At 34.1% G+C, this 22,149-nt stretch overlaps 1 protein-coding gene across 2 annotated transcripts in view; it reads right to left on the bottom strand.

The window, feature by feature from the left end:
* Positions 1 to 22,149, bottom strand: part of TUSC3 (tumor suppressor candidate 3) — a 112,035-nt gene that overhangs the window by 32,510 nt on the left and 57,376 nt on the right. The gene's annotated exons all lie outside the window — the stretch shown is intronic.

Genomic DNA, 22,149 nt, shown 5'->3' with positions numbered 1-22,149 from the left:
ATAAATGGAGCAAGAAGTGTTATCTGCCAAACAGCTGAGGTTAATTTGTGGCTCCTGGGCAAGAAATAAAAGTCTTCTCATCTTAACCCTACAAGAAATCCAGTGACTGACGTGCACTCGTTCCCTGTGGGGCTTGCACTCCCTAATTCAACAACTGCTGGCGTACCATAGTGCTGTATTTTTGCTGCAGCACAAAATGAATGCATGAAGTTATATAGTTGTTTTGGGGCTGCTAACAGCTTCAATACCAAATAGAGGAAACCTAATAGCCACAATACAGGCACTTGGGTTGATTTCACATTTTCCTAATTCTAATGTCAATGCTGCTGAACACGACAAGGCTCAATTGGTGCTTATCTGGAAGGGAGGACAATACACCTTTAACAGGCTCCCGCACAGGTATAAACATTCACCTATGATTGCACAAGCTGTACTTGCTGAACTTTTACAAGCTATCTCATTCCTTCCAGACACGAAATTAAACAAGGAAGACCCTCCTGGAAAGATGGGAGATGCAACACCAGCAGTGCAGCAAGCATTTCATGAAATAAAAGTTAAAACTCCACCCTGAGAGATATCAAGTTCAGGCAGTTAAACAACTTGAAACGCTGAAGGATAATCTATCTGGATAAACTCTTCTGTGACTTGTGTTGTTTTCCTATTCCAGGAATAAAGACAGAACACCCTCACTGAAGATCAAAGGAAGGAGTTTCAAGTGAGGGAACTGCCATTCTCTCAATTTACATGACAAAGCTCACAAAAAACAGTCAAGATGATGTGATAATCACTTTCATTTAGGCCCTTTTAACTTTTTGGTTACTTTTGTGGCAGACACAGGAACCTTATATTAATTGAAGAATCATTCCTTTTTTTTAATAATCAATCTATAGTAGGCCAAATTGTTATTTTTCTTTTATAGGAACTGCTAAGAGATGAAATTCAGCTGTGATGAATGGATGGAACTTTCATTTGCCACCATAACTCCCTATATTTTCAGTTTATTAATGTGACTGTGATTTGTGTTTTCATCACAAGCACCTTGTTGGAAGACAAAAAATACTAGTAGGACTGCACATTTTATGTATTATTAGTTTGATTTTTGCTAACTTGGCCTTTTTATTGAAAAAAACCTTATGGATGTAATAAAATTTAGCCTGGGAGTTAGTACAAGAATTCATATTTGGAATCAAGGAAAATTAAGCTTTGCAGTTCTTTCTTGGAAGTTTTTAGATTTATTATGGTTTGACTAAATTTTTCAGAGATATTAACCAGTGATCTAAATAATCTTACCAAAACAAAAGAAAATGTTAGATACAAAATGGTTGAGTACCCCTTCCAAGACCAGATGGGGGGACAACTATGGACTACCAATGGGACAGTGACAAAACATAGGAATGCCTTTTACAAGCTCTCAAGCAACTCTACCTGTAACCATTTTTGGAACTAAATGCATTATCAATCATTAGATGTTCCAAAGTATATCACAGTTGCATTTCTGCTTGAACATGCCTGATGTACTACTGGGTTTCCTACCCTGCTTCCCAAAAGGGTATTTTAACTTGGCCTCACTTCTTTTATTTATGCTAATCGATATGGCGGCTGTAGTACATTCTGCACCACACAGGCTTCTCAGCTGTGGGTGCAACTTCTTGTGGCAGCAATTGTAAAATAATGTGATCAGGGCAATTTGCTCACTGACCCCACCAATAGTAAAGCCACAGTTTCTGGTTTGTGTCAGGACTAAATTACATGGAACTGTACTCTATGTCCTGGAGAAAAGAGTACAGGCCCAATGTAAAGATGGGAACTTTTATATGGGAACTTCTTTGTATTTTGTATGAAAACTTTGTAAGCATAAGCAGTCTTGTTGAAGGCACACTATTACTAGCAATATATCAAATTACAAAATCCCTAACTAGTAGGGCTCCTTGTCAATCTTCCCCTTTTGATCACTCCAAACCAAAGACTGCCTTAAAGGAGTTAACTCCAATTCCTGGCCTCTCTATTGCTCCCCTCTCTTTTCTATTTCTTTCTAATCTCTCTACCTCACATTTTGCTGGTAAATAAAATCCCTACTATTGACTTTGGCATACAGCGTCATTTGCACCTTAATTCTTGTAGAAACATCTCTCAATAATTGGATGTTATCAGCTTATTATCTTCTTCCCAGTACAATCTTTCTCATTTGCTCTTTGTTTTTGCTAATTAACTCTTAAAATCACAAAGAAGCAGTCATTTGGAGAAACGAACTAAGGAAAAGTACAAGCTTAGCATGATTGTAAAAAAATTCAAAATAGAAGTGAATGCCTAAACAAAGGGTCAAAACCAAATTCCTAATAATTTTGCTGCACTTTATTTTAAAATTTATACCTAGTATCCTAGAATAAGCTTATACTAATCTGAATTGTACAGCTGAGTTATTATTTAAAATATGTTCAGTGTTGCCTAGAGCAATTTTTTGCATGGCATATTAGGTCTAGTTAGCAAATTAGAAGTACTTCTGACATGACATAGCAACTGAGTAAAATGAAGCCTTTAGTAGGAAAAATTGAGAATACAGGAATCACTCCATGTTTAGATTATAAAGTTTGAGAGCAGGCACACCTGACAAATAGGAATTTATTTCACAATAACAAATTCTTTGAATCCATTATTTATGAGGGCATTTATAAGAGTCACTTATTTAAAGACACTGCTTAATGCACTGGCAGATGCTTCCTAATTATTAGAATAAAGAGTGAGAACATTTTTTTCAAAGGATGTGCATGCCATTAAACATCTTGTACTTCAGCAACTATCACATTTGTGATGATGTCTTTTATAAAGTTCTGTTTATGACGTTAGGCAATCACTGAATATAACATTAAACACCACTAACTAAAAAATTTATGTTATGACACAAAACCTCAGACCTGTTTGCTGTATTATCCTTAGCAAGTATTCCAACCTGAAATGAATACAAATCAAGTACTGCTGTCAGCAAGACAAGCTGCATTTCAAGTTTCTTCCATCCGCTGTCACCAAGAAAAACACCCAAATAGTCAAGCACTGAAAAGTTCCAAGATTGCAAAAATCAGCACAAGTTTTATAGACACTCAGAATTATCATTACATTCAAACTTATACTAATTTTTTTTAAATGCTAGCTTTACTAAAGAAGCAACATTAAGACATTAATACCTAGAAGAGGAGAAAAAAATTACTTGAACAGTGAATGTCCATGTATTCGGGACAAGGAAAACTAGGAATTATTTGTTGTGAAATAAAAAAATCTCTTAAGATATTTTAAGGGCTTATTCATGCAAGACTTTGATACTTGGACTACAGTTTGCAAGGAAGTTGAGAATATTACAAGTACTTCATTGTGAAATTGCAGTATGCTTCTAGCTCAGAAAGGAGAGAATAAGCTTAGTCATATTCTACAAATATCAGAGTCAGAGTTATTTAATGTTCAATTATTGTGCCTCAATTCATAAAATAACAAAGTTGTACTCTTCAACACAATAAATGTTTTAAAATAAATAAACAGGTGACTGTGGACAAAAAAGTTTTTAGGCTAAACGAAAGATTATATAATGAATTTTATAACAAAGATTGAAATGCAAAGCAGAATTTTGAGAGCAAAAACAATACCTCATAATAAACAATTCTCTTTCTTTTCAGTAAAAGAAGAAGTTATATGGCTTTAGTAGATCATGGCCTGCAAGTAAGTACTACTAATTTGGGCAAAGTTGTTGGAAAACAAAAAATTTAAGATAGTTCAGTTATAATAACAGCATATCAATTAACCAGAAAAAGGCAAAATACTGATGTCAAAAATAAATAAAAAGGTTTCAACACACACCTCTTTAGTTTATGCAAGGTATGAAGCTCTAGTTAAAACAGCTCAAGGTGACTTCGAACTAAGCAGATTCCCAGTCCCATACATTTGTAGAAGAGCAAAGAAATTTCTTTGTGCTTGAAATAATTTGGATGAAATAAAGATTCAAAAGAAGTCAATAAGCACTTTGCTATTGATTTCAACGAGCCAATATTTCATTCTGATGGTTTATTGCTGATAGAATTTCAGAACATTAATATTTGAAAGATACATAATATTGAGTAAGCCACTTAATTGCATAGAACAAACTATAAAGTAAAACCATTTACTCTATATTAAAGAATTTCAATATAACATTTATTTCTACATAACATTTAGCTGCAGAAGGCTAAACTGGCTGTCACAAGAAAAATCAAGCTTTCAATATAGAAGAATAGGTTCTGCAAATAACCTTGGACAAGAGATTCAGCAAGTACACTGTCAGCCACATTTTTGGTGGTTAGAAATACCTCTCTCCCAAGTTCCTTCTAAATTGACCTGGAGATTAATTATTTAGTGAACCAAAATATGACTTACATTGAGCAACTGAACAAGAAAAAGCATGTAAGAAAAGTTTAATGCCATCCTCCTAATGTTCCACATTCAATCTAGTATCACACATATAGCAGTTGAAGTTTCTCTGAGGTGAGTTTTTTCTCTGCTTGTTATGAGAATTGTTTTTTTAACATGAGTGACTATAACTTGCTTACTTCAAATGGCAACTAATAGATGGAGCTCCGACTTTTACAGCAGCGTCTACCTCAACAAGGAAAAGTGATGGTTAGAAGCTTCTGTATGTAATGTATGTGCTCACCTTTAAAGATTATGAAGGGAAGGTCACATCAGGAGGAAAACAGCCACAGTCCTCTAAGTACTACTACTATCTTTCAACTCCTGCTAGTAGGAGGCAGGTTTCTGCCACCTCCATCTAAGCATCTTTTATATGTCCTAAAACTTCTTCAAGTGATATGGAATGTGGCATCTGCCTTGATAAAGTACTCCAAATTATAAGCTATTTTCAGCAGTAGAAAGTACATCTTTATGTCTTAAGCAGTTTAAGAGCCCCCTCAGAGTGAACATATTTTATGTTTTTAAGTCTCTGTCTCCAGTGACCTGTATTACCTCAAAAGTTAATCTGAACAGCTGGAATGCATTGCAACATACATTGCATGTATGTCAAGCTTTTCATGGGTCTGGTCTTCAAAGAGACAAGAGCAGCTGTTAGTTGCTGTAAAGCTGTTTTTCGCATGAATACATCAGTATTGAAGGCAATGAGTTCAGAGTATTAAAGTCCATGCTGAAAGCTTTCTGGCAAAGGGTCTTGAGCAGAAGCAACAACAGCAGCTCCCACACCTTTCTTCTTTTTTCTTCTATTCTTCTTCAGTTTCTTTTTTTCTTCTTTTCTTCAGTTTCTTCTTCTCTTCGTCAGTTTCTTCTTTTTTCTTCTATTCTTCTTCAGTTTCTTTTTTTCTTCTTCTTCAACTTCTTTTTTCCTTCTTTTCTTCTTCAGTTTCTTCTTTTCTTCTTCAGTTTCTTCTTTTTTCTTCTTTTCTTCTTCTTCAACTTCTTTTTTCCTTCTTTTATTCTTCAGTTTCTTCTTTTCTTCTTCAGTTTCTTCTTTTTTCTTCTTCTTCTTCAGTGTCTTCTTTTTTCTTCTTTTCTTCGTCTTCAGTTTCTTCTTTTTTTTTTTTCTTACCCCAGTACAGGAAATATTACGCATAAATCATCCAGTCAACTAAATACACAATTCTAAAACATTCTTCCTACACCTACTAGAGCTCAATTCTAAAGCACTAAAGTAGTGTCAGTCCTTACACATAATTTATACATATAGCTCTATCTATTCAAATAAATGGTTCTATCTGTTTTATCTAGAAATGCAAGCAATATTCTGCTATGTTTTGATTACACGTGGAGCTAAGTTACTGAACTTTAAACAAGGCTTTAGGGCTTTTTACTTTCTTAAGGCACTTAAAGTATATTCCTACTTACTTAAAACTAAAATTGACATGTCTATTTCATGTCTGTGTGGTTTCATATATTTTAATTTTTTCAAAGGCTTTAATACAATCCCAGAACAACTACCTTCTGTAGCAGAAAAGCTGAACCAATACTATGTGAATTAACGTGATATATTACAGTCTTCAGAAGCTTCCTCAAAGAATACTGTTCTTTATCATTATATTAAATAAATAATTGAAAGAAAAGTTGGATAATAAAAGAAGTATTTTTCATCTCATCTTCATTTCATCTCTCATTTAAATTCTTTCAATTGTCTTTACTTCTATTTTACATTTTAGAACTTTCTAGAATGACAAAATCTACTAAGATTCAACCTATATGAAGAGAAGGTATGAAGAGAAATATGAAAATATGTATTTGAAAATAATACCAGTTTCGGTATAGGATTTTAACATCATATATTTTAATCTTTTTTAGGGCAATTAACTACTCCATCAGCAACAGGAAAATTGAGAATGAATACACTTAACCCAATTTAGCCTCATTCTGTAGGATGAATACTATAGCCCAACCGTTCATGTAGTATAAAATATGTATCATCAACCATGTACCTTGCTAAAATCAGTAATATTCTGACAAAAGTTTCCAACTTGCAGAGTTCTTAGTACAACATCCAAAGTTGCTCTAAAGGCCATTGGAGGAATTAATTTGGGATCTTCCTGTCAAAAACATGTTTTGTTATCAGCCTGTTGAATGATGCTAACAGAGAAATCAGGCAATTTTATAAGACTTGGGATACTGTTAACACACCAAAAGAACTATCTTCAGTTAACAGAAGTTCCAACCATCACAAAATATGGTCAATTTTGTTTCATACTAACATGGTCTAGCTTTCAGCAGAGCCACAATTCTGCCTACACCGAATTTTCCAGGCACTTAACATATTTGATGAATTTTTTATTTTCTTATAATGACTTATTAGATCTCAGAGTTATTTTCATACACTTGAAATATTTGAGATTGCCAGTGAAACCGTAAGTCCTGTCAATCTTTATTTGCTAACCTATACATTAGAAGATCAGAATTTCATTTAAGTACAATCCAAGTATTACTTCAGAATATCTAAATGCAGTCATTATTCATAAGACTACCTATATCTTTTAGTTGAGGTAACACATCACTCTTATAGAAATTATCTCAATAAGTAAAATATTACTAACAATGATCGATAAGTCAATGGAAATGAAAAGATAGTCTTCCAAGCTCTCTACAGTCCATCAGTACTGGTTAAGCCCTTGATTAACTTTAGTGTAAATTCTAACAGTATTGAAGTGGGCCACGAGAAAGTTTAGCACAATTTTATTACCATGCAAAATTTGTACAATACTTTTGAATGCGCTGCTATTTTGTGCATTAGCTAGCCCACAGAAAAAATTATAATATTTAAGAAATAAAAGTAACAAGCCCATCAAGAGCTGCTCAAACCAAATCTCAAAGACCGGGCTTGAATGTCTAATTAAAAAAAACGAAATCAAAATTCCTACAATGGTGATCACAAATAGCACGTAATGGTATTTGTGTATTACACAGTGTGCTCGTTTTTATTCTGTAGTTCACATTCCAGAGCTAAACTCTGAAGTTCCAAGTGTTTGGTAATTCAACGCACCCCAGAAAGAAACACATATTTAGTGTCAATTTACTAAAGAGGAGGTTAGAAATGTGTTTGAAAATTACTTTTCTTTTTTTTTTCCCCAGAAATGCTCATAAAAATCTCTGAAATACACCAGAGTGTTATTTCATACTGTATCAGGACTGACAGAAACATTAGGAATTTATTTTAACAGTTTGACATATTTATCATTACATTAATATCAAAACTGTATTAAAAAGTGAATTTCAGTACATGCAATGAGAAATTGGCTACACTACAAAAGCACTGATAATAGTGTTATCTCTTCTGTTCCAGCAAATATAACCTCAAAGAGGAAGCTTCTCTCTATTGACAATTCAAAGCCTTCTTGAGTATTCACATTTTGACTCTGACACTTGCATGACTGATAAGAGACAAAGTCAGAAAAAGTTTGAAGGTCATTCTTTTGTCTCCCTTGAAACTGGTATTTTTAATACCATGTAGCAAGCCTTTTCTGGGAAATTCTTTCTTTGGAAATGCACTCTTTCTGGGTAGATATTAAAATGCAACTACTGCATGACAGAAAGTATTCTACTCACTTTCTTTTTTTTTAAACTTGCCACATTAAAATAAAAACTTCAGGAATAACAGAACTGACCTTTAAAATTAAAAGAAGCAGCACTACTATTAGGAAATATGCCTATACATACAGAATGTTTGCTAGTTATGTTAAAAGATTAAGTTTTAAAAACTGATTATATATAAGGTCTAAGTAGCAACTTGAATAGGTATTTTCACTCAAATTTCCAAAGCGTTTTAGAGAACTATAAAAATATTAAAGGAATGAAAATTTCGTTGGAAAGTCAAGGGAAACAGGATAAAAATATTTCTATGGTGTGACCTGTTACATACAGAAAAAATGTATTCGTAGCATGTTAAAAAAGCAAATTATCCTCATAGTATATTAAAAATGAATATATGACAAAGGGGCCAGGGTTCAACCACTGTAATACTTCAAAAAATTTTAGATAATCCACACTGAAATGTTTTTTTTATATACAAAGGATGCAACATATTTTAAAATTCTTATCATGCATAAATAGCATTTAAGTTTGTTTTATAGTTTCTCAGTTGAGAAATTAAATTTGATAATTAAACAAAAATTATATCAACATTATGTCTAAAAGACCTAAAGTACGTAAAGATGTTAAATTGAAATATTAAATTATTGTGTATTTGAGTTAGCTATTGAGTTAGCAACACATAGACACCCTCCCAATTTCCCATAACGTCATTTAGACTCTCTTCTCAACACCGAAATTACTTTACAAATTTGGAACAAGGAAGTTTACCCTTTGGTATACTCATTTTCTAAACATTTGTTTGAAGAGGCAATAAAAAATTATAAGATAGAAGAGAAAGGATCTTCAGTGTTAGTAGATAATGTATTTTCATATCCAATGTTCAGTCTAACAAAGCCCTTAACTTAGGAAAGCAAAGCATTTAAGTCAAGATTCTGAGGAGCCTGCAGACATTTGGTCTTTCAAAGGAATAGAGAAAAGAGCAGCAATACAGTGCTACTAAGATAAAAGCAGACAGGACTCAAAGCTGTATCTTAGCTTTTGTTCTTATATACATATATCAGCAAGAAATGGACATATATTTATCATATACAGTATCATATTCATTTAATGACCTTTTATCAGCGTATGGTGAACTATAAGACACACTTCTCTTAGGAACAGGCATATCAGATACAAATCTGTGATTGTAATGATCTTCATGGAACTAGAGCCTCTTGCACAAAATCACTCTTTGTATCAGAACGAATTTCAAAATTTGACTGGAAGAACACCACAACTACTTATATAAAGACGCTTATGTTGAGCTGCTGTGGACCGAAAGACTATGTTTAAATTAGCAAGTAGTGCATATTCATTCTTCAAACCCAATGTACACACTACACACATCTCAAATCATTCTATTTCACACTAGTTCCTCTTCGGTTCAACAGACTGAAAAACACAGGACCATCTGGGATTATACAGGCAGATTCCTAAAGTTCACCTCCTGCAGTATTTCATGCAAAAGGATCATAGGTCATGTGCCCTGTTTATTGCAAACCAAAGTACAAAAGGTGGGAATAAAGGTGGCACAGGCATCAAAAGAGCAACCCTCATCTGAACTAAGCACTGATGCAAGTGAACATTTCATGCTTTGGAGGAGGACAATGAGGCTGAGAGATAACAGAGACCCCACTCATGGAGAAGAATATTAGACAGTAGAAGAACTGAAACACATTCAGAAAGAGAACTCCTTGTGGAAAACAAAAGATGAATTTTCTAGGTACAGTGGAAACAGATGCTACTAAGAGCAGACCTCAATGATTAATATGTGATATCATGCAGATTCCACTCTCAATTACCTACTGATTCCAGAAGAATCAATAATATTTTAAGTGTGCTTTTGATATAAAAGGAGCACTGTAAAGACATAGGAAGCACAAAATAATTTCAGGTAAAATGACCTGAGCTAATTCAGCAAAATAAACTGAAGTAATAATAGCAACACATTTTAAACTTTCAACTTATGATTTTTACATTTCAAAAGAGCTCAAATGAAATGAAAAATTTCATCCACCACCCACACTAGAAAAATTTGGTGAACTGAGTGAGTCAGAGACTAACTATTGAAGTTTCTTAAGTTATCTTGAATCTCTATCCCACACCTCTTAAAAACAGATAAGCAAATAAATAAAATATTGACCTTTTGGAGAAGAATTCGAGAACTAACTGATGAACAATCCCATATGGAATACAATGAACAACCAGAGCTCAGAAAGAATGGAAAGAAAATAACTAGCAAATATATTTCCCTCTTAAAAGTTCAAGAAACTTAGGGACAAAATAAAAGTTTCCAGGAGGCAAACTGAGGTGGCCCCATAAATGAAATACAATCAGGTAGCTCACATTTCAGTCATTAAAGCAGAGAAAAAGCAAAAAAAGGTAATATGCAGTACATAGTTGTAATAATCCAGTTTCCTAATTCTGTGAATGTTTGATGAATAAAAGGAATACAAGGGTTCATAGCTGACAGAATGCACCTATACCACATAAAAAGTTGGAGAAAAACTCAAAAAGCAGAATTCCAAAACTAGCACAAGTCTTAAAGCCCAGTAACAATGCTATGAACCAATTTGAGACAAATCTACCTGCCCATGTTAGTGTAAATCTATAGAAAAGCATACACAGAAACCAAACACTTCTTGAAAAGACAGAGGTAGAATTTCAGTAATTAAATGTTTTTTAAAAAAATTTGAAATAAAGAACAATTAAACATGTGAAGAAACATGAAAAATGAGATGAAATACAGCACACTTGATCCTAAGAGATAGGTTTCAGATCCATTAGATACAACCTTTTCTTAAAATTAATTAATACTTCTGACAAAAAAAAATGCTACTATTTTCCTGGACTTTGGCATTTCATTCTGTTGTACTTAAAGGTGTTAAAAAAACAGGATTAGAACAAATTGTATAAGCAGCTTGAATAACTAGCTCAACAGGGGACAGAATAGGCTGTTTAAAAATATACAAAGGAAGTCAATATCTTGGGACCAATTTATGAAATTTGAAGTTGGTGACTTAGGTGCAAAAATTGGTACTAATGAATTCAGCTGAGGTCAGAAAGGAACTGAAATCAAAACATCACCTATACCAATAAAATCTAGGATTCTGCTGAAAGTTATTTCTGCTTTTTTTTCTTTTTGTTGGGTTTTTTCCCCAGTTATCCTTTTCTTTTTCAAACTGTTGTTTTGTGTTTACTATTCCAGCTGTGCTGTCTCTTTTCAGGATGTCTTTTACCCTGCTATATACACTGTCATTTTTGGAAGATAGCATGTTCAGAACATAGATGTTCTTCAATTTATACAGAAAATAATCCTCTGAGTAAGAGTGGTTTGAACGCGTCTTTAACCTCCTCCTTCAAATTTTTTTACTTCAGCTTTAAAGAAACTTGTGTGGAGGGATTTCAAATGTTTATTCTTCACTGAATTAAACTTTCTAATATTTTAGTATTTTCCAGTATTTTAGTAGAGATAAGAAATTTGCAAATTAACAAACAGGAGAAGAAACCAGAAGAAATACATATTAAAGTCTTTGTACTGTTTTTATTTTTCCAGTTACTCAAGTTTGGCAAAATATTTGCAGACTTGAATTTGATGCACTGGGTTTTAAACATAAGAGCAATACAGTAGACCATAGGTTTGCATGAACAATACCTGAAGTGGCATAGCCTTGTGGTTCTTTATTCTCCAGAGTGTTGGGGGTTGAATTGTTCCCTTTTCTTTCTGTGGAATTTTTCCCATTGTTATGCTAAGTATTTGTGGCTACACCTTAGTAGCAATAGTTTTCTCTCGCAGGGGGGTGGGGGACAGGGGGACACCAGAAAAGGAAAGGTGGGACAGGGGCCTGGGCTCTCGCTCTCTCGCTTGGCTCGTGGAGTGCAAGGAGAACAGCCCGTGCTCCGATCCAGCATCTTCCCCGCGAGATCCACGTTCCCTGCCCTCGGACACCGCTCTGCTGCTCTCCCACCTCATCCTCCTGCTACCTCCGGACACTCTGCCGAGCACCACGACCGACACCGTGAGGGGGGAGTGGCTCCCCCATCCCTCTCAGCCCTGGGCGCTGCCGCCATCACCCAGCGCCTTCAGCTGCGCGGGGCCTGCCCTGCCCCCAGCACCGGGAACTGAGCGCAGGGAGAGAGGCCTTGGCCAAAGGGACTGGAACTGAGCTACACTGCTCTGGTCTGTTGTCAGTTTTTATAGCTGTTGTTGTTTCTGCTGTTTGCCTTGTTAGATATCAGTAAAGAACTGTTATTCCTATCCCCATATCTTCTGCCTGAAAGCCTCTGATTTGAAACTGTAATAATTAGAAGGGAGGGGGTTGCACTCTGCATCTCAGGAAAGGGGTTCTCACCTCTCCTTAGCAAATACCTGCCTTTCAAACCAAGACACAGAGCTAATTAATAATAATGTTAGTGAATAATTATTGGGATTTTAAATGACTAATAGCATAATTTTAATTCAATTTTGATCTTAAATAAATTCTTAAAATCTATTATTAAACTGTGCAGCTGATCTAATGCTTGCATTATCTCCATTTACTGTAGCACACTTCTGGGCCATACAAAAGGGCAGTGGGTACTATCACGCTGTACTAGTTTTAACACCAGCATGCAAATTACACTCCAAATAAACCACTTGCCTCCCTGCCTTCCTTTTGGTAATTTCCTCATTTTCAGCATTAAGAGTATCTTAAATGACACTACTGGACAAGAGCAGATAGCATTTCTTAAGTCACTGTAACACTGATTGAATTGTTCTCTGTCTGTAAACAAATAAAACATCAATAATAGACCTACTCTGATTTCTTTTTTTCCCAATGTCTCTGGTATTTAGCCACACAGAAAACTATAGAAAAATTCCTACTTTTATATATCTAACAGGGATTACTCTGGTTAATATGAACTATGCAATAATTTTTTTTTCTTTGAAACGTTTTTTAGAACACTGACTGATAGCATAAGGTTAAAATGTTTGTAAAATGATGGGAATTGCATACAATAGATTCAGGGGGTGGAAAGAAAGGTTGGGTCTGGTAGGCCTGGGAAAGGGAACTAGGCCCTGGGAACAAATATTGAGCTTTGTTTTTTCTACATCATGTGATGCTACACCTGCATAATCATCATATGATAAATGATATGATTGTTAAATGCAATGATTGTTTGGTAATCGAATATAATTATTGTTTAATCGTAATAAGAATCATGAGAAATGATGTAATCGTAACAAGAATCATGAGAAAGGATATTTGGGGGGCCTAATGAAAATTACAAGAATTCATGCTTGGATAAGATCAATGTATACAATAGAACAATATGGGTTTAATAATTAATATATAGTTATATGACAAAAAGGTTATAAAAACATGTCCACCTTGGATTTATATCAGAGTCAGATTTGGGTCTGCACCCCTGATTCCCAGAGCTCTTAAATAAAGGCACCTGCACATAATCATTCTGTGATTATGTATTTCAATGCTAACATGATTATAAAAAAATTATGAACCAAATTCTTCTTTCATTCCTTTGGCCCATATTACAAGTGTGAGAGACTGGTAAATCAGACAACTTCCTTCTTTTAAATGGTAGTGCTATTTTTATTTCATGTAGAGCATTTTTCTATGCTAAGTGAACCCAGGACCTGTAAACACAAAAAGAGATTATTTCATGCTTTTGTTTACTGCTCAAAAGCTAGACTTGCAAGACTGTCAGTAAAGAACTGTTTTTAGTTTGCACTGTACCTGAAGTTAAAGCACTGTAGTCTTTAATAGCTTTGGTTTAAATATTAATGGTAGACTTCTATGGGGAACAGTGAAAAATGCCTCCTTTTTGCAGCACAAATACATACAGAAGAACTACACTCTATTTCAAATAAATATGAAAGTTTGATTCTGTGAGTACTGAATACTAGGAGCAGGTGATGCACATATAACCTGCTCCTCAACCCACTTCTGCACGTAATATTAGCTTGACACAAGATGCGTTCAAAATCTTTGAAGAGCAGATGAATCACAGCTGTTATGCACAAGCAAACTCTCCTAAGATGGGCTATAATTCTGCAAGTGATGGACAGAAGTGCGTGTGTCTAAAGACTAGTGCAAAACAAAAATAATTCCTTGCTGTAAAGCTTGTGTAAAGCCTACTCCTTTTGTGAACTTGCTTCTCAACAATGCAGACATAAAAGAAGTCTGAATGCTGATGAGAAATCAGGGTCAAGTTAAATTATGTCCTCCTTGTACTCCAAGAATAAGGACAAAGCAGTTTGAAAACAATAATTCCCTTACAAACATTTTGGTGACTTTTTTGAGAAACACTGCTTGCTGCTTACATAGCAAGACAATTGACTTAGCAATGTCTGTTTCTAAATATGAGCATTTATAATGTAACAGCCATGTAAGCTATTCTTGAGCAAGATCTAATTGGAACTAATATAAATCAAACTTTTCATCCAAATGTTTAGAATAGAATCCCAATAGTTCAGCTTGAACACGTCCTTTGGACATAACGGAAGAGCAGAAAGCTTTAATATTACTAACACATGTTGTATGGTATTTCTGATAACACGAGCTTTATAGAACCTGCAAAATAGTTTTCAGATTTCCAGGATATTTTACAGTGACTACTGAGAAGACAAAATTATGTATGTATACATTCAAATTATTTTATAATTAAAATCATTACAATAAAAAGAAGCACAACACTAACCAATGAACATTAGATAAATTATTAATTTGAGAAATGCAAAAAAGTCAGGAAACAAAGTCCTGAATTTATTGAAAGATTTGCATTGTTTGTTCTAAAGCTAGAAAAAGGTTTTCTTTCTGTTATTGAAGCATTTCTGTGCCAAAAGAAAAACAAATACACACATGTTCCTCCTTCAAGCTGATTGTCACAGTTGCTTTGAATAGGTCTACTGTTATCAAAGTCACGAACACCACCAACTCCTCCTCTGCTCCAACCAACTACAAAAACAGTTGAACTCAACAGTCAACTCCTGCCCTTACCAGAGCACCTACTTTCACATTCTGTTCATATGTATTATCCTGCCAAGTACCAGCTTATTCTATTTTAATTTTAGTATAGGAATAGGTTTTGCCTATCTGAGCACACCAGCTGAAGTCAAAACTGATTCATCAGCTACCAGGGTTCAGACTGTTTAATCCTAATGCAGTTTTGCTGCTATGAAGTGAAGGGGCAAAAAAAAAGGGAAACTAGCAAGAACAGGACTCTTTTAAGTCTCAAACCCAATGGAAAAAATAACAATAAGTTGCAGCATCATTAACCTTGAGAATATTTATAATGCTTGAAAAGAATATGCAAGGAAAATAATGAAACTATGTATGTGTGTCTATCCCTGACTATAACATATATGTTAAAAGTCTTATGAATGATTCAGAAAACAGAAAAAAAAGCAAAAAAACCCCATATAAACTGCTACTTAATATCCAGGAACTCCAAAATATTTGATATCTAATAGGTGAGGTATATAGCACCACCCTACTTGCCTTTGAAGGCTCAGAACAGACTGCATGTACAATAAAATCTTTTAGTTTACCTTTTAATTTAGTCCTTATGTCGTCTTCTACTGTATCTTCCTTCAGGAACAGTCAGTTAACATGAAAGGTTAGCCAAAGAAAGGAATTAATGCTGGCACCAGAGCTAGACAAAAAAAATGTCAGAATATTTTTTGTTTCCATGAAAACATACAAAAAGCATTTTATATTTAATAAAATATCAATAGCAAATAATTATTGCCTTGCAGAAAAAAAACCCAAAACTTAAATATAAACCCAACCAAAAGTTCCTTATGTTCAATTAAAAAAAAAAAAACCATAAAAAAATTAGTATTGACTCATTTTGAAAAATCTCATTTTGAACCAGAGATTATGGGTGAATTAGTCCATGAAGGACTATGTGAAGTATGCTGCTTCATTTACATTAACACACTCAAATGTATGTTCTTTCTCTTGACATAGTTCACAGGCATAAGAGAAGTGCATCTGTTACATGGAAATGACAGCATTAGAGCTAACTAGGCAAGATAACTATATGGAAAGGCAAGAGCTCACCAACACAAAAACACACCAACTCTAGAAGGCTCTGCAGGATAGGAGATATTTCGAGACTTTTCTAGCAGTTGATAAAACAATTCCCAATTGCTGAAATTTTACTTCAGAAAACAAGAACAGCTGCACCCTTGTACTATAGACTGTTTCTATGGGGAATAGGTAAGATTCACAAAATAATCCATCAAAAAGAGTGAAAGATGGTGTTGCACAATATGGAAAATATGTTTCTTTCCTCTCCTCTGCCTTCCCCAGTCTCCAAGTTGTAGGATTTTAGAAGAAAACAATTGTTTAATAGGTACAGGAAGAACATCTGCATGGCTCTATTGAAAGAGCAGAATCTCAGAAAAATCTCTGACTACTCCAGGAATAATATTTTCTTGTTTTCAGTGTAGATTTTGTAGTGATATCATAGTGTCACTCAAGCAAAAGTATGCTGTCAGAAGTTCTGAAAAGCTATACCACTGATATAAGTCCAAATTTTATTAAAGTCAATTTTAAATTCTAATTACGAACTCAGCTAAATCAGCTTTACTGAAGAGAAGCATAAAATTTACCTTGACTGTTCCTGAGGGAAATTAAAAACAAAAGATAAAAATAAATTAAAAGGTAAAATTAAAATGATTCTGTGGATGGTTAAACATTGGAATAGGTTGGAAAATCTCTAACTATGGTGACACTCAAAATTCTCTTAGACAACGCCCTGAGCAACCTTTGAGCAAGCAGCTGGACAACACAATCTTCAAAGTTACCTTCCAGTTAAAATTATTGTAATAGACGGCTCTTACCATATACATCTCCACAACCAATAATGTCCAGGAAGACAGAAAAAACCAGATTCCTGCCTGGCATTTAAGCTGGCTTTACAACAATGGCTCTTGTTCTATTAGTAACAGAAGAACATGAACCAGTTATTCCCATGTGCCATTCTAGTTTTCTGCCTTAAAGTATATTTTACTGTATTGCATTATCATTCTACCTTCAGATACCTCAAAAATTCATGTATTTGAGTCCTCCCTGATTTCTGACATGAGAGCTGTTCTGCAGAAATAGTTCTTCCAAATGAAGGTAAATGGCTTCTAGGAACCCATTCACACCTAGCAAAAGGACAGCAAAGAGTGGGGGCAAGGGGTGTTTATTGTGGTAGTTGAAAGTGGTATCAGACAATTAAAATTTCTGTTCTTACAAGAAGCAATGAAAATCTGGCAGGCTTTTTAAATTTTTGTTTTATTTTATTGAATGTTATCATGATAGATTACTTGCTGCATGATTACTTGTCTGAAATCTGGGTTTACTTCATGAGAGCATGTTCCATCTTTACTCAGAGAAAATAACATCAGCAGAATGGTACTATGTGAACTTCTACAGCATGTATGTATCCAGAATTGATCATTTAAAAACACAGAGATTCGAATTCCTCATCTCAGCACCACTTCTGCCCTGACCATCTTCCCACAACAAAAAAAAAAGAGTATCAAATATTGTGTAGGGTTTTCCTTTTCTAATGTCAAGGTAGAAACACAGGTTATACAGAATGCCAAATACAATCGCCCTTGCAAACTCAAAAACCTTACGCTGCCCAATGATAACTTTTTTGACTAAATCATGACAGAAATTTAATTTAAAAGCTTTAGAAACCCTTTACTTCTTACAGCTTCGGAATAAACTCACTGCTTTGATAATCACAGGAAAGTTATTTAATTAAAAACACTCATAAGTAATGTACTACTCATTTTAATCCAGCATGCCATTATATATAATTGGCTATTCCAGTAAAATATTCAGATGTATTTTCAACAGTATTAAGGCTGTGATTAGTGGCAACAGATGCACCAAAATATTGCTGTGGTAAAAAATCAGGCCAATCTGGCTACCTTTTGTTAGGCACTGATAATAACCTGTATGAACTCTTTTTATCCAAAAGCAAGACAAACAAAATATCGCACTCTAAAGTGACTTTCCTATGTATTGCACTGCTACCATCAATATGGCTACTTTTAGAAAAGTCAGGCATTACAAAGACAATCTTGGCAAACTGTACTTCAGACAGGCTTCCAGATACACTCAAGGCCAAAGGACAATGAATTTACTGTGACTTACTGAGCTTGAAAGGGTGAGTTGTTCTTTAAAAATGTTTCAAGAAATAATTCCATATATTTTAATTAGATTCGTATCAGAAACCACAGAAGAATTAACCTTGGTTAAGTGACATTTTATCCTGCTTAGAAGGAGAGGACAGAGGACTAGTGCAAATTAAGAATCCCAATTTTCTTACCATTAATTTCTCAGAGTACCTTTGTTTTGTACTGACAAATGAAAAATTTATACCAGCACTCAAACATATTTTTAACTTCAGAAACATACAGATTACTACATAACTGTATCAGCAAGAAAAGTGAGTAAAGATCAATGGTTATAAAATTAAAAAAGGTAAGTACAGGAAAATCCCAGGATGAATAAGCTCTACAGTTAAACAAATACTTATATTTAATGTGATATTAGAAAGTGTTCTATCTAAAAGATCTTTTCATATACAAACTGCTTCCTAAGGACACAACTTATGTTATACTGAAGGAATTTTAACAACCTTTTAAATATAAGACAATAAAAAAAATAATAAAAAAAAAAAATATAGTGGTAAATAATACCATTGTCCATTTCACAAAGCATCAACTTACACAGGAAAGCCATCTAATATCTGATAATAAAATACCGTATTTTTCTCTTCACACAAAACCTTTTCCAACTTCTAATACTTTCTTTTAAGAGAAAGAAAGAAAATTAAGAGCTTTGGAAACCATGTTAACTCATCATTTTAGATCAAGCTTGTCCTTTTCTCTGTTCTCATCTACAGTAAACTTCCAACAATTTTAAAAATGCAATCTTGAGCATATTGCACAATAAAAATTGTAGCATTTGTATGCATAATAATAAGAAAAAAAGGCAGCTAACTCATGGACAGATATAACTAAATGCTCTCTTAGCCATTGCTGCTATTTGTTTAAAAGCTGATGAAAATCTAGTGATAATTCTTTGCTATTAGGTCAACTAAATAGCAGCAGAACTACCTCTACAGAAGGCTCAAACCCACATAACTGCTTTCTCCATTTCTACTTCTCTCACTGCCAGCTCTATACAGATGAAGCTCTGAATAAAAATCAGAAATCTCACAAGACTTTACCCGTAGACACCAACAGAATGTTTAATTGTCACTCTCATTCCCAGTAAAACAGGTTCAGATTTTAGCATAACACAGTCAGTAAGGGCCCAATCCTAACAAAATTATTTGGCAAAAGATGGAGAACTAGAAATAAAACAGAAATATAGTACATGTCAAGATAGAAGACTAGCAAAGTTTCAGAAACCTAAACCAGAACTGAAATAGCAAACAAAGTTACTGTGTGATTCAGCTTTCTACATAAAAATGGATGCTCTTCCATGTGGACCCAAAACCTGAAATTAGTTGATAGCAGTAGGGAATAAAGGAACTACCGACAACAACCACAATAAGAGAGACTATCAGCTTCATAGAATAGACCACATAGAAATATAAAAATATGGTTTCAAAGCTTCAAAGAATACAATCATGCAGTTAAAATAGCTTAGGTAATCACAAACACAATGCAAAATCCAAAAGTTTTAGGAACTGGTGATGTTATATGCACAAGATACTGGCAAGAGTAAGTAGTGTTGTCTAAGCCAAAGAAACAGATGTCCTTTCATCTTCTGAAAAACCCCCAGGAATTTAACAACAAATTAAGTGTCATCTAAAATTACAGCAAGAACAAAGCATGTAATAGGAGTTATTTGAGGCAAAGAACAGTTTATGAAGACAGAGTATTACCACTTTCAAAGTCTGCTTGCATATCTAGGCTAGTTTAGAACTGATCCACTAACTTCCGTGGAATAAGAAGAACAAAGAATCCATAATTTTGAACTTAATAACTAAACTATTAAACTATTAAACTTGGCGAGTTATTCTCTGCATCCTCTTAAAACCAGAAATTTTCATGGTAAGACTGTCAACAAAGTTTCAGAGTACTACATACAAGTAATCCTTGCATGCAAATTTGGAATTGTTACTAAACACTAGGCATTGGAAAGAAAGTGTTGAGTTAAATTTCATCCAGACGTAAAGACAGCAGTTGCTGACAATTCACGAAGTGTTACAGTGAATTATCATGGTTGAATAAACCTCACAGAAGGTTAGATAAGCACATTTATTGCTTCAAATTCACAGAAACATAGATAAGTGTTAGAAAAATGAAACAGGAAAATGTTCAAGTGTTATTTAAAGGAAAAAACCCAAACCACAATGTAAAATCGGTAAAGATTTATAGCCTATTTAATAAGCTTCTAGCAATTCTAAAGGTAGAGCTTTAAAAGACAACTATACTCGTCAGACATAGCTTAATTAAAGCAAGATCTTGGTAAGCCTGCATTTATTCTTCTTTTAATTCTTAGAATCTAACTGGTTTTACTTACTGTCACATACAAAGCTCCAAAGAGGTCAGAGTACTGACACATATGAACAAGGAGAGACAGGTGAATCAGAGGCACAGACAACTTACCTGAAGTCATAAAATGCATCAAAGCCAGAAAAGAATGTATGGTGACTAGTACAATAGATGAGTATCTAAAATTTAAAACCATCTTTACCATTAATTCAATTACTTAGTTGTGTGTATTAACATTCCCAAAGTAGTAGCACTTCAGACACGCAGGATATGAGTTCAATCTCTGAAAACTCAGACAAGCCAGCACAAATTCAGGAATATTTCAAAATTATTAAATGTAGGGTACACTTCCAAAATAGGGGTTTAAGACAGGCAATGTGTGCAAAATTGGATAAGGTAAAAACTAATTTGTCAAAAGCAGTGCTTTTCATATACAATATTTTTTCTGTCACTCCATAGAAAAGTGTCATAAATTTAATACTGCAAGGCAGTAATGAAAAATTCCAAATTTTCATAAATAGCATTTTATTGAGATTATTTATGTATCATCAAATCTATTTCTAAATAACAAAGTCCACAGATGAAATCCGGTCATATTATGACATCAATATTCTGCTTCATTCCTGATAAAACACAGATCATTAATTAATTTCAAACCACCATTTTTTGCTACTCCAATTAAGATATGACACAAAGAGAGCTTAAAATAAATATTTTCTTTAAGATGTAATACAATTTCCTTTAACTAGTGATGGACAAAACTGAAAATAACTCAATGGGCTGTGATTTATTTAAAATAAAAGCTTTCTGGTCGTTCCAAGTTTTGTAGATTCCATTTCAAGAAACTGCTTTAAAAGTGGTAAATAACGAGGAGTGATTAGGAACTAGCCAAGGTAATTTTTACTTTCCTAATAGGCAAACAGAGTTTGTTCTTCTGAGATCTGTTGAACATTTGCTAACTTGTGAGCAGGAAGAAGCAAATAAAGTAATCCTTTAAAGGCACCAGTATCATGATATAAAAGTAATTTTGGCAATAGTCAATGGTAACTACTTAGTAAAGCTGATAAAGAGTTTAAATTGAAGGAGCACAGAGATACAGGAAAAAACATTCTGTAAAGTTTAGTGGAAGAGTTACAGACATGATGGAAAATGGTACAAAGCACATGAACATACTTGGTATCTCCTTTTCTAGATAAAATGACTGGGAGAAGAAGGCAAGAGGTTACAAGCCTCAAAGGTTTGTATAAAAAAAGTTTGTGTAGCCTAAAAGGAGGAAACAAAACATTTCTTTTCCACTGTGTGAGGAAGCACATCACTACAAAAAGACACAGCATCTACATTTATCTTTGGGCAGCGGGAATTGTGTGGTATGGAACAATTTCTAACACATTCACTACAGCTAGGAGCTGCAGAGAGAGAAGTTTGAACACCACCATCCATTTTATTGCTAAAATCAGAGATGGCGGCACCTTCTAAAGATTGGAAATTCCCAAACAGACTCTGCTTGCAACTAGATTTAAGACTGACAGTCTTCCATAAAGACCCATGGAACTGCA

Source organism: Sturnus vulgaris, chromosome 4 (genome assembly GCF_052056855.1).
Source record: "Sturnus vulgaris isolate bStuVul1 chromosome 4, bStuVul1.hap1, whole genome shotgun sequence".
NCBI classification, from domain to species: Eukaryota; Metazoa; Chordata; class Aves; order Passeriformes; family Sturnidae; genus Sturnus; species Sturnus vulgaris.
This window is presented reverse-complemented; position numbering and strand designations above follow the sequence as displayed.